The sequence below is a fragment of the Solanum lycopersicum genome, chromosome 10 (genome assembly GCF_036512215.1).
Source record: "Solanum lycopersicum chromosome 10, SLM_r2.1".
NCBI classification, from domain to species: Eukaryota; Viridiplantae; Streptophyta; class Magnoliopsida; order Solanales; family Solanaceae; genus Solanum; species Solanum lycopersicum.
This window is the reverse complement of record NC_090809.1, coordinates 25,250,123-25,260,543: the sequence shown is the minus strand read 5'-3', so window position 1 is coordinate 25,260,543 and position 10,421 is coordinate 25,250,123.

Genomic DNA, 10,421 nt, shown 5'->3' with positions numbered 1-10,421 from the left:
AATGGAGAGGTACGACATGTGAAAGATGTTATTGCTTCAGTAGATCTACCGAATTGCAAACAGGTAAAGAGGAAGCCGGTCATACCAGCTAGTACTCTTGATCATTTTCTAAACAACAATATTAGCAAAGGGTCTTAGGAATGGAGTACCTGCATAAACTTAACCTTTAGAATATTTTGGCTCTTCCATGTATGCAGTGGAGATGCATTCTGATGATGAACCTTGCCCTATGCGTCATGTCTTTAAAAATATCATGTTCCTGTTGTTATGTATTGATTTTTGTTGTCATTCTAAACTATGTTATGAACCTTGTTTCCAGTGTTCATCTCTTGTTTGTTTGAACTATTTGTCTGTTTTTGTGAGTATTCTCAGGCCCAATATGTTGTTGATGCTGGACTTATTGTTAATTTGTGTCTCCATTGTATCCTTATTTATTGATTGTTTTGTTCATCCTTCATAGAAAGATCAATCAAATTATTAGAAGTATCAACTGCATAATTAGTAGTGGAATAGTGTGATGAGTCTGTCTTATTTGGTGATCAAGGCAAGTACAGAGAATTATCCTACAACATTCAAGACTTGTTAGTGAAGAATTATTAGAAGTAACTCATGTACCATTGAAGACTTGTTAGTGCAGAATTATTAGAAGTAGAAAGTGCATAATTACTAAGTAGTTTTGTTGCTTCATAAGTTACTATAATCCATTCAAGACTTTCCATCTGTGAAGTCTGAAAGAGTAAGTAGAGGATTAGAAAAAATCATTCTTCATATTATATACTTCTTTCTATATGCAATTAAAGAATTCATATCTCAACAATTATATCACTTGTCCTATGACAAACCTTTAATCTATGTTTAAGCTTTTGAAGTTTAATTTTGGAGAGCCAACAACAGAAGACTGCACAAATGTTGTAGTCCTTATAGTGTGTAATTTTAACATTGAAATTGTATTTAGATTTGGATTGGTTGTCTTACAGTGAATTCTCTTTAACTATGCACTTCCACCATTAATTTACAAACTTAAATTTTATTTTGAATGTGAAGGAAAATGCAGGTAATTGAATTTTAATTTGGCCAGAAGTAAACTAGATCTATTGTGGCGAAAGATGAAGAAATTTGTGTACTATTTTCATATACGTTTGAATGACACATTTGGTTTTTTGGAACTTGTTGATATTAGAGATCTTTAAGCAATCACTTTCTATGTTTTGGTTGTATATGAAATATTTCTCGAAGTTTATTTGAAATATATAGCTTCGATTCAATGATTACTTAATTTTTTGTTTTAGATCGCTTGTATGCATGTATATATATATATATATATATATATATTTGTGCTACATGTAGGCTTATAAATGTTAAAGTTACACTTTGTAAGTGTTGCTCTATGTAGATATAAAGTTACACTTTATAAATGTTTTTCTAGGTAGATATAAAGTTAAACTTTGCAAGTGTTGCTCTAGGTAGATATAAAGTTACACTTCGTAGGTGTTGCTCTAGATGAGATATAAAATTAATACTTTATAAGTGTTTCTATAGATGAGATATAAAGTAACACTTCATAAGTGTTGCTATAGATGAGATATAAAGTAACACTTTATAAGTGTTGCTATAGATGAGATATAAAGTTACACTTTATAAGTGTTGCAATAGATGACCAATAAAAGGCAACACTTTATGTGTGACCAATAAATCTGAAAAGGTAACACTTTTAAGTGTAGTCAAATAAAAAAATAGGTGTTGCTAATGCACTTCTTCAAAGTGTGCCCTTATACCTATTTGGCTACGCTTTATAAGTGTAGCCAAAGATGGAAACATTTAAAAAGTGTTGCTTAATGTCAAAGGTTACACTTCTTTTGGGAAGCCCCTAAAAAGTGTTGTTGAAAGTCCAAAAATGTAGCCTTTTATCAAAGGCCACACTTTTTGCTAGTTTAGCCTGTTGTAGGCCGAAAATGGTGTAGTGAAAGGAACGCATAGGGGACGAAATATGGAGGTGGAAGGGAATTGACACCCCTGGCGCATAAGTGGCACGTTGCGCCAACCCTTTAATTACTTGGGCTTGTTTGGGTGCAATTGTGACCGCAGGGCGACAACCTCCCTTGCTCTACAAGGGCGCGCCGCCCCACCCTAATCCCAGATCATTTTGTCAATTTTTTCTTCTTTATTATTTTTATCTTAATTCACTTATGTTCGATTGATTTCTCCTAAACTCCCTTAGATTCATAAATCCAACATAATTAACAAAATTCTACTCAGAATACCTCAAGAACAACACTCATTCGCAAGACCCCCACCATAAGAACTCAACAAAACTCCATAATTAAAGAAAGAAGCACAAAACCTTAAGAACATTATAAAGAATCTCAATATACTCAATCTCATGGAAGAATTCATATATAAATCTTATGATTGGCGTGAGGTTGAACAAACTCTACACTGTAAAATCTTACATACCTTGTAAGAATATAGTTCTTGGATTTTCCCCAAATTCTTGAAGGACGTCTTGAAACCTTTTCTTTTCTCGTTTTGAAATTTTCCCTAATTTACGAAACATTTTAGAACAAAATAAAATTCACTTGATCTGATTAAACCTCTTATCTTAGGTGGGTAAAACTTGTTAGGCTAGTGATATGTGGAAAACACCAAAATACCCCTTCTTAAAACGGATGAATTGTCTTAACTAGATAGGCTACACTCAAACAAGCATATCTCCTTTATCTGAAGTCAAAATATAGCAAACTAAGTGGCATTGGAAAGAGGAATGAACAACCTTCAATTTTACACCTCATGGATCACCTAGCTCATTGTGTGCTGAAAGTTAATACCTTAGTTTGTAATTTATCCAGAAGCAAAGAGATATGAGTATTTCTTATTTATTATCCTCACTCTCCCAAGTAGCTTCCTCAACAAATTAAATTCCTTATAAGACATTGAGTAGTGCAAAATCCTTGATCCTCAACTTGCAAACCTAACAATCAAGAGTTCTAATGAGTATCTTTTCATAAGCTAGGTTTTCCCTAAATCCAATATTCTCAATAGGTTTAATAAGTGAAGGATCGCCTATACAGCTCTTCAACATAGAAATGTTAAATACGGATGGACTGAAGTTAACTTCGATGGTAGCTCTAACTCATAAGCTAGAATGCCAATTCTATTGGATATCCTTTATGACTAATATGTCGGACACTGAGCTTCCTCTTCTTGGAAAATCTCATAAAACCTCTCATAGGTGATACCTGCAATTAGACCCAATCATCAACCTTAATTTCTAAGTCTCTTCTCATAACATATGTACTGGATTTCTGATGACTTTGGTGTTGTTTTCAACCTCTCTACAATGACCTTCGTTGTTTCCATAGCTTGATGAACTAACTCTGTCACTTTCAACCTAGTTTCACAACCTCAAACCATCCAATATGATATCTACTTTTCACACAGAAAGTGTTTTATAAAGAGTCATCTGGATACTAGAATGATAGTTATTATTGTAAGCAAACTCTATGAGAGGTAAGTGATCATCCCAATTACATTTGAAATCAATCAAACAAGCCATCAACATATCCTGTAAAGTGTGAATTGTGTGCTCTACTTTACCATCAGTCTGAGGATGGAAACCAATACTCAAATTTACCATCGAGCCCAAACATTTCTTGAAAGACATCCAAAATTATATAGTCAATTGGGCACCTCTATCTTAAATGATTGACACAGGAACTCCATGAAGTTGCACTATCTCTTGAATATGTAATCTGGCATAATCCTACGATGAATAAGTAGTCTTTACCGATGGGATGATATAATCATCTAATCTATAACCACCAATATTAAATCATGCTTCACGCGAGACTATGAAAAGCCGGTAATGTGATCCATATTAATCATCTCCCACTACCATTTCTAAATATATATAGACTAAGCCGTAGCACCGGGCCTTTGGTGTTCTACCTTGGCTTTTTGGAAATTTGGATACTTAATAACGATCTGTACAATACACTTCTTCATACTACTCCACTAATAGACTTCCCTTTAGTCACGATACATCTTTATGGAACCTCAGTTAATTGAATACCTAAAGCTATGAGCTTCTTCCATGATCATTTGTTTAGCTCATCCACCCTTGGTACACACAATCTTCCATGATACCTTAACACAATATCTCACCCATTTTCAAAATCTATAACTTTCTGCTTGTGAAAATTTTCCTTCATTCAAGCCAAACAGGGTCGTAGTCTTGCTTCTTCTTTACTCCAAACACTAGTGATGATTCACCCATATTCATCACCACAACTCCACCTTAATTGTAATCCAACAACCTGGCTCCAAATCATGCAAGTTCGTGCACATTTTTGGCCAATTCTTTCTCTTTCCCTTCTCAACATGGGTATTACTTCTCTTAGACAACCTACTCATGGGATCAATAACTACATTAGCCTTACTTATGTGATAGAGGATACTCATGTCGAAATCCTTGAGTAACTCTAACCATCTATTCTATCTAAGGTTAAGCTCTTTTAACTGAAAACATATTGAATGCTCTTCTTATCATTGAACGCATTTGTATAAACACCATAGATATAGTGACGACATATTTTCAAAGAAAATAATACCATTGCTAGCTCAAGATCATGAGTGGGGTAATAATTCTCATGAATCTTAATTTCTCCTTAGGCACGGCCTATAATCTTACTATTTAGCACCAATAAACAACCCAATCAAACTCTGGACGCATCACAATACACAAAAAAACCTCATTTACCATCCGGTAGGGTCAACATAGAGGCAGTAGTTAACAAGGTTTTAAATTCTTAAATTATTTTTCTCACAAGCTTCAGTCCGCTGAAATTTAACTGTCTTTTCAGTCAACTTTGTCAATGGGGACCATATAGATGAGAACACCTTAACAAACCTTCTATAAAAACTGTCCATTCCTGAGAATATCACTTTGATATGTGGGTCTAGGTCAATTCTCTACTACTTCAATCTTTTGAGTATCAACTTGAATCCATTTTCCAAATACAATATGGCCTAAGAATTACAATAACTCAAGAAAAACTCACACTTTGAAAATTTGGCATACACCTTTCTTTGTGTGAGAGATTGGAGAACTATTCGACGATGACTAGCATTATCCTCCTCATTAATCGACTAAATCAAAATGTGATCCATAAAAACGATAACAAACATTTAAAGATATGGCTTCAATACTCTATTCATAAAATATATGAACACTGCACGAGCATTAGTCAAGCTACAAGATATGACAAGAAACTCATAGTGATCATAAGGGATCCTTAATGCTATCTTTAGGATGTCACTTTCTGTTAGTGTTAACTGATGATAGCTTAATCTTTGAAAAAGCAAGTGGCACCCTGAAGTTAATCTAATAGATCATCAATCCTCATTAAGAGAACCTTATTAAACTTACGTTAATCACTACACCAGACCGCCCCAAGGTAACAACACCCTAGGTCGAATGGAACCCTTTGCAAGAAGATCACTCAACTACTCTTTTAACTTTTTAACTAAGAAAAAGACATTCTATATGGAGGAATAGAGATATATCGATTATCACGAAGAATGTCTATGCCAAAGTCGATTTCTTTCTCAGGAGGGTTTTCAAAAAGATCATCTTCAAAATCCATTTGATACTCACTCAAAATTAATAGTGAACGACTAGTCAATGTTTGGACACTAGAATTATTAACTTAGACTAAGTGATAGATTCACCTTTTACAGACTAAATTTATGGCCTTAAGGTATGAAATGAAACGACCCTTAGGCCCTTTTAAACTATTCCTCCCCTTCATAATTGGCTCATTAGGCACTAGTTTGACTAAAAGAGTTCTACAATCAATTGAGGCATAACAATCATCAAGCTAGTCCATACCTAGAAAAATCGAAGTCCAGAATGTGTAACTTAACTAAGTCAGCGAGGTGTATTTGGGATTGACAGAAATGATACATTCATGATAAACTCTCTATGCTAGAATGGACTCATAAATAGGTGTTGAAACATAGAGGGATAAAGAAGTCATTCGAGAAGAATATCAAACCTCAAAACAATATAAGGAGTTACAAAGGATAGAGTCACACTTGGATCAAGTAATGCATGTATATCAAAAGTAAATACTTTGATCATGTCATTGATAAGATATGTTGAATTATCCTACTCTTGACGATTGGTGATAGCATACAGAGGAGCAATCACAATGCGCTCCTTGGTGGTTTGTACTATACTTCACACATGTAGGAGTCCAATTGCTCTTTGTGAAACACTAACCTGATATTGATTGGGTAAAGATTTGAAGCTCTATGATTTTTTCAATTCCTGAACTCCCATATTCTCTTTGGTGCAGGTGCACTAGCATATGATGGAGTAGATCCGATTGACTTTTTTGAAAATAAGGTCGGTTCGCATTTTTGTTGGGTAAATCTTCCCTATCTCTCAACTTGTCTTTCTCAACCTATTTCATGCAGATCATAAGATTTGGCATTTCCATTCAACAATAAGCATAGCTGCCTTACCTTCTTTACTTGACAAGCGAGACAATCCAAAGACAAACAAACTTATCATGGCCCTCATATCAAAAACCATCTCTAGAGAATAATAGTTTAGTTGAATTAACTTGAGCTTGCACTAATGAACAAACATGGACTCCTACTTAAGAGTGAGAAATTTTCTTACTTTTGCCTCTCTCAACTCGCGGGGTAAGAAATGCCCTATGAAGGAACTTTAAAACGTAGCCTAGCTCACAATTGGTGATCCTTCAGCCGTTTCTTCTTCCATTAGTGCTAACAAGTCCTATCTAAACCCTTGATTTGGTATGCAACTAACTCTACTCGCTCAACATCTAAAACATATATAACCTTAAACAACTTCTCCATCACCTCCACCAAGTTCTCCTAAACCTCAAGGACATTTGACCCAATGAATTACTGAGGATTCATTCTCAAAACTCTCGGATTATGTATGTATCAGCTGCATCATGATGAACCCATATTTTTTTACCATCTTTATTGGTGTCAGCTTGAATAAACATCCGAATAGTATATCAGAATTAAGTGTTAGTCACCTATCCTTAAAGGGTTTATACTTGTTGTGAATTTGGTACCTGTTGGTCTTGTGAATTAATATCTATCCTTGCATGACGACCTTAAACAACTATTCATGAAGGCATGATGAAAGGATACACACAAGCATGAATTAGAAGGAAACTTTTATAGAGTGTAATTCTATTGCACGAAAAAGAGTAAGAAGAAACTTAAATGTTTCCTAAATGTTGTAGCCTCCTGATTATTGATGGTGCATACTTCACACCGATAAACAGGACTCTACAGGTATGGCTTCATAGCCCAATACTCTTAGACATTGTGATTTGATACTAAATTTTCCACCCCTCAAGTCTACACCCTAGACGTGGTCGGCACTCAAGAACCATTTTTGGTCCCTAAGCACACCCTTGGCTTGACTCATTAATCAACAAAAGACATACTCAACTATATAGGAACATCAAATGTAAACTCAAATCATAAGAATATCACTAATAATAATAATTTAACTCAATATACACTAACATACTCAATAACATAATTGTTCAACTCATGATTTTAACCTCACAATGAAGATGGAAAAGATGCATCAACTACTAATATCTATGAATCCTTTAAATACTATGATGGAGGTCGTAACAAGATGATGAGGCGGGGATTTGGACCCATTTAGGGCTTAGTATTCAAAATTTTAGTGTCCTCAATACCTAAATTATGATCTCAACTTGAGGTAAATGTTAATTTGCCTCAAATAAATGAAAAGATCAAGACAAGGACATTACTAAGCAAAAAAGAGAGAAAAATCTAAAGAAAAGCAAGGTTGATGGTCACCAAAGACACACACTGACTCACCGAGTGGATCTTTAGCTTTCCAAAAGTTAAAAAAGGCCATCCCATGGACAAAGCCAACTATTCAACATAAAGGGTAATTTGGTGAAGCGTCGACTACATCGGTGATGACAATTCTAATCACCTGAAGTTACAAAAAGAAAGTGTAGAAAAGACAACGAAATAAGGCGATGTAAAGGATACCTTAGTGATTCTCCAACCTGGTCATTGAATTTTGACTTACTCCGCAGAGTTAAAAGAGTTTTCAAGAGTTCTAAAATTTTGGAGAGTTCATACATTGGGTTTTTGATCCCTAACATTGTTGTTTATGTTTTAGCAGAGAATTAGGGTTTAATGGATATATAATTCAATTGATGCATTTTGAAGACTTGTGGATTGTTACCCAATCTAATGGAAAATATAGTTGGTAGCTTTTTTCTTTCTTTTAATTATGCGTGCCTAAAACCTAATTTTTGATGGTTTGGTGATGTGATTAAACAATTTAATTAGCATAAGGGTGTTAGTATTTACTAAATATATTGTGTATTTAAAGTGGTTTCAGTTAGTAGTTGAATTTTCATCGATAAATTTTAAATACAAATGAAGTTCTAGCTAGCATTCCAAGTATGTTTGAGAAAGAGTTTGTACATTTAAAACTATAAATTGATTATTGTAGTGATTGGATTATCATAGACTTAACTTTATAATGTGTTTCTAAATTCAATTCTATCAATCTAGCTTGAAAAAGTAAATTAATTAAGGTATTGGGTTCTTTATATTTATTATACTTGTTGTGGTTCAAGAGTATTCACTTGATTTGTCATAGTTGATTGAGAAATGGCTATGACACCTAAATCCTGTCCTACCCACTAATACTCAACTACTAATATCAAGTGATAATAATCCATTTAAATCTTAATCTATCACACTCCAAATGAACCCTTTCTAATTGATTACCATCATGCATTATTATGTATAAATTGTTCACTCTAACCCCCTCCCCCCCCCCCCAATTTTAGATTAATAGTCAAACCCCTATCATTTGCTTTAATTTCTTTGAAATGGTTACATCTACAAATTATTAGAACTCAATTACACTTCGTAATTAATTTTCTTATGGTATCTCTCCTTATGGGATCGAACCCAATTCTTCGTTGGGTTTATACTTGATATTAATCACCGACACTTCGAATCAGATGAAGTGTAGCTGAATGTTATAAAAAATGGCACCGTTGCTAGGGAGTAGTGTTTAGAGTTCTTTTTGTAAAGTTTAGTAGTGAACTTATTGTGTTTGTTGGCTACTCTTGAACAGGTGAAGAATAAAGATCTTGTTCCTCAACTAACCAACATTAGAATGCATAAGCGACCCTGTAATGAAGTACATCATCTCCCCCTTCGGACAAAACATCAACTCTCTTCTAATGAATTGCACCTTTTAATTGAAGTAATATCATATCACTATCCTGTTTTCTTTAACCTTCACTATCAATGAAAATTCTGACCCATTTTGAAGTATCACACCATCATCTTACGTGTCTATAATTCAACTCCAAAAAAGAAAGGAGGGGAACATCTTTGTCTAATTATTACTTTTTTTCTTAACATGTGCTACACTCCCCATGGATAATTTGCTAAGGGTGTCAACAACCAATTTGAATTAACAAGATTATAGAGTACATTCATGTCATAATCTATAATGAATACAAGCCATCCCCACTTACAAAGATTCAAATCTTTTTGGTTAACACATATTGGAAGCTCTTATGATATGTGAACATATCAACATTAACGTCGTACAGGTAATGTCTCTAAATATTAAAGTCAAACACTACAACTGAAAGATCGAGGTCATGAGTTAGGTAGTTCTTCTCATATAACTTAAGTTGTCTAGTGTTTCTTAAATATATAACCTTGGCTGACCCTAGATGCATCATAATAAACAACATAATCATCTAAGTCATCTAGTAGTGTCAAGATAGGATCTGCAGTTAATCTGTTTTTTTTTCAGTTCTGAGAAAATTTTCTCACACTCATCTTACCACTCAAACTTGACCTTCTTCTAAGTCAATTTGGTCATTGCGAATGATATGGATGTAAATCCTTAAAAAACCTCTGATAGTAACTAACCAAACACACGAAACTTTTGATATCGGTCAGTTATGTGGCTCAATTTTTTGAGAATTCACTCAGATCCATTATTTGAATACCATATGACAAAGGAAGTAGAACAATGTACAATGATTTAAATTTTCTAAACTTAGAAAATAGCTGGAAATCTTTGAGGGTGGGTAGAGCAACTCTCGGTTGAGTCGCATTCTCTTCCTCACTCATATTGTAAATGAAGATATCATCAATTGTAATGACCCAAAAAATTAAATAGGATGAACTAGAGCTTCACATGAATTTTATTAGTTAATAATTGGTTAAAATAATGAGGAATTTCTTTTAAAATCTGATTTAAAATGTTTGGAGGTTAAACGTCAAAGAATGACCTAGTCGTCCGGAAACTAGCCATGTTGAATTAATGTGACGAACGGTTTTGT